This window comes from Canis lupus, chromosome 28, assembly GCF_048164855.1.
Source record: "Canis lupus baileyi chromosome 28, mCanLup2.hap1, whole genome shotgun sequence".
NCBI lineage: Eukaryota > Metazoa > Chordata > Mammalia > Carnivora > Canidae > Canis > Canis lupus.
In genome coordinates, this window is record NC_132865.1 from 9449994 (window position 1) to 9454244 (window position 4251).

The 4251-nt window shown below is 40.3% G+C and overlaps 1 non-coding gene across 1 annotated transcript; it reads right to left on the reverse strand.

Moving 5' to 3' along the window:
- Positions 1 to 3804: 3804 nt before the first annotated feature.
- Positions 3805 to 3939, reverse strand: LOC140620451 (U4 spliceosomal RNA). The gene has a single exon (XR_012020236.1). It is a non-coding gene; the product is annotated as a U4 spliceosomal RNA (small nuclear RNA).
- Between the last annotated feature and the right edge of the window lie 312 nt (positions 3940 to 4251).

The window sequence follows — 4251 nt, forward strand, 5'->3', positions numbered from 1 at the left end:
TATTTCACTTTCACAGATGGGGAAACTGAGTCTTAGAAGTTCAGTTAACTTGCCGACAGCCACAATGTTCTGGAAGTTAGGGAAGATAGATCCAAATTCCTCTGACTCATACACTCCTCAAGGCTTTTCTCTAATTGCTCTAAGCAATTAATTTTTTAGAGTCAAAGTGTGTTTGTTTGATGTCTGACAAGATTTGAAATATTAATTTTTGAGGCCTTCATCTCCTGAGTTCCGCCTAGCAGAGTAAAGGCAATCTGTTTTGAGGGGTGGATCATTATTCTGAAGGATGACTATGGAAAATGAAGCTCTCCTCTGAAACCATTTTACACTTTGATTTTTTTTTTAACTCCCCATTCCCCCATACTATCAAAGCAAATAATAGTGTTTGAGGTAGACTTGTCTCAAAATATTACTCCCCAACTGTGAAGTAAGTTCTGGAGAAAGGACTTATGACAGAAGGTTTGAAAAACAGCAAAATCATGACCAGGATGTCCAAATGTCTTTGATTGCTTTCCTGCACCGAGGTCTATGCTTCACATCTTCCTAAATTTAAGTAAATTAAAGTATTAAGACTATTGAACTGGTTAACTAGGGGAGTGGTACTTTGAAGCTTTTTTCTCTTGGAATGGATGCAATTGAGAAACATTCAGCAGATTAGACTTATTGTTTAAGTGCCTAGGAAGAGCAGATGTCATTGAAGAAATACAATGTTCGTCCAGAGTGAGTGCATTTTTAGCAGTCTTCATCTCAAAAAAGAGTTGTAGAACTATAGAGGTTTCCTAAGACTCCATGCATTTATATGGCTTTTAGTCTGTGTTTGGGCATGGTATACTTCATCTTCACCTACACCCGAAGGAGTCTAGTGTGGAATAACTCTCCACTCCCTGTCAAGGGTTCCACATTTAAGTAAAGAAAATTGTTTGTTTCGAACAGATATCTAACTGCTGCCTGCTATCAAGAGACCATACTAAGAGTATGTAATGAATGTGAAACCTCCAAAACAATTATTTCAGAAAATCTCTGCTATCCCTCTTAGTTGAAAGTCGAGTGGCCTCTCTAAGTGCCTTTCTGGTCTTGGTACGATGAATGGGGTGTGGCTCGGTGCCTGCTAGACAGGCAGACACTGGTTTCAGCAACATTGGAGACTTTGCAATTAACCTTATGTGCCATTTGCAGTTGTTTGAAATAGTTTCTCTCTCCTTTTCTAAATACCATTTTACCTTTTACTTAATATACTGATTTTCATCACCAGCACGTAATATTCCGTACTTCTGCTTTTACCTACATGAACCCTTTGAAGGAGAGAGGTAACATAATTAGTTGAATAGACAAACAGTGCCATGCAGAGTAAATCCCACTTGATAATTCAGTTGAATTTTTTTTTCTTTTGATACGCTTCAGAACAGGGGACCTAACCAATTCTTTATACATTCTCAGAGTCCTATAAATTTCGGGGTAGATGTTAAGTGTTTGAGCAGGGAGGCAGATTGGATTGGGAATCATTACCCGAGTTTATCCTGGTGTTCAGAGAACACCATGAAACCATTTTAGTGAATTTCCCTGTCCTTTGGGTTTGTCCTTTGTAAACACCTGTGTTTGTAGACCACGGGAAGTAGGCTCCATTTAGTTAAGGAGTTCTTGGCCAAAGTATGTTCCTGTGATCAAATTGGCTTGGCTTCTGACTGTGAGCGCTCCTGCCAGATGTGAGCGCAGGCAGGAGTGGCAATTTGGCTGCTCCACTGTCTCAGCAAATGCTGTGCTTGATGCAGATCCCACGTCACGGTTTCCCTTTTGCTGCAAGGGTCAGATGTGGGTACTGATTCAATACTTGCCTCACATATGGGTTTACTCATTCATTCATTCATTGCAGATCCGTGGGGTGCGCCTCGTGTGGGCTGAGTATTGCAGTATGCTCCAGATGCATGTGCAGGGGCCCCAGGGTCTCTACCTTTCAGCGTGTTTCTGTATCTCCACGGAGTGAGACTGTGGCAATCTCTCAGTCTAGTTGTTTTGCTTTTCCTGTCTTCCTGGGTACTGGAAATATCTGTGCCCAAAGGCAATTTATGGGTCCCCTAGCCTAGTTATGTTTTGGTCTTTCCCTCTGTTAGATTTATTAAACAAGGAGGCCGTTAGACTGAGGTGGTTCCAGGATCTAAGTAAGCAAAGCAAAACCTAGGCCCGTAAGTGACTCAAGGTTAAGAAATAAAAACCTAAGGACAAGTCACAAATGGATAAAGAAGATGTGGTCTATGTATACAATGGAATATTCCTCAGCCATTAGGAACGACAAATACCCACCATTTGCTTCGAGGTGGATGGACCTGGAGGGTATTATGCTGAATGAAATAAGTCAATCGGAGAAGGACAAACATTATATGGTCTCATTCATTTGGGGAATATAAAAATTAGTGAGACGGAATAAAGGGGAAAGGAGAAAAAATGAGTGGGAAATATCAGAGAGGGAGACAGAACATGAGAGACTCCTAACTCTGGGAAACGAACTAGGGGTGGTGGAAGGGGAGGTGGGCGGGGGGTGGGGGTGACTGGGTGACGGGCACTGAGGGGGGCACTTGACGGGATGAGCACTGGGTGTTATTCTATATGTTGGCAAATTGAACACCAATAAAAAATAAATTTATTTAAAAAAAACCCAAATAGCCGATAGACTTTTCCAAATAAGGCAAATGCTTAAGCTATAGTCAATGAGTGATTTCCTCACCTTGCCTCAGCATTGCCTCTGTAAGCCTTTCTCCTCATTCCCTTCGCTGGAGCCCTTCTACCTACTTCCCGTGCGGAACTGCCCAATTGGATAGATTTTTGATCAAATAAAGTCTTAAAATTTGTAATATGGTTCTTTTAGTAGTTCTGTGATTTGACTTATAGAATTTTACAGGTAGAGGAATTTGCTCATTCATTTATTAAACAAATATATATTAAATGCTGCCCTATGCCAGTCTCTATGCCAAATACTAAGTATACAGCAGTGATTAAAAAGATAAATTTCCTAGTCTCATAGAACATAGTTGGATGAGGAAGACCGACATTACAAGACAAACATATAAATACATTTATGGGCACGCCTGGGTGGCTCAGTGGTTGAGCGTCTGCCTTTGGCTCTGGTTGTGATCCCAGGGTCTCAGGATTGAGTCCTGCTTCTCCCTCTGCCTATGTCTGTCTCTTTCTCCGTGTCTCTCACGCATAAACAAAATATTTTAAAAAATAAATTTATGGTTACAAATTGTGAGGTGAAAAAAGGCGGGAGGGGAAGAATTATGAGGTGAAGAGACGAATGTGAGATATCTCCTTAAGACTGGAGGACCTCTTTGAGGAGGTGAATATGCATTATTATTGTACTCTGGTGGTTTGCACAATTCCGGAGTTATGAAAGGTGCCCATCAGAGTCGGGCAACATGGTGACATTAAAACCTGAAGGGGGGATCCCTGGGTGGCTCAGCGGTTTGGCACCTACCTTCGGCCCAGGGCGTGATCCTGGAGTCCCAGGATAAATGATGGATGAGGGAGATTGAGGTGTCATTATATAACTTAATTATTAACATTTTAAGTTTAAAACTTTAATAAATCAAAGCTTTGATAACTAGCATTCCAAATAATTTTATGCATTTGGTCCTCAGCATTGAACAATGGCAAAATTATTTCCAACTGGAAGTCTTAAATTACACTGAGTGTGTTAAGGCCTGGTACATATTAAAGGATTAAATAAAGCACAGTGGATCTTCAGGCACATATTAAATGATTAACTAAAGTAGATAGTGTTTCTCCTATTTTACTAATTTATAAAAGTGAATACTCAGGTACATATTAAACAATTAAAGTAGGTGGTGTTTCTACCATTCTAATAGTTTATAAAAGTAAAGTTTTTAATTAGCAATAATCGCACCTCAGATAAACCTCATTGGCTACGATTAATTGTGCAAATCTTAGTTTATAAAAGTAAATTAACAATAATTTTCATAATTCTTCCTGATTTCTCAAATACTGGTAGAATAATAAATATTACAATTGCAAAAGTTTACATGAAACGCTTTGACTGGTAAGAAATGAAAACGGGTGGCGCAGCGGTTTGGCGCCTGCCTTTGGCCCAGGGCGCGATCCTGGAGACCCGGGATCAAATCCCACGTCGGGCTCCCGGTGCATGGAGCCTGCTTCTCCCTCTGCCTGTGTCTCTGCCTCTCTCTCTCTCTCTCTCTCTGTGTGACTATCATTAAAAAAATAATAATAAAAAAATAAAAA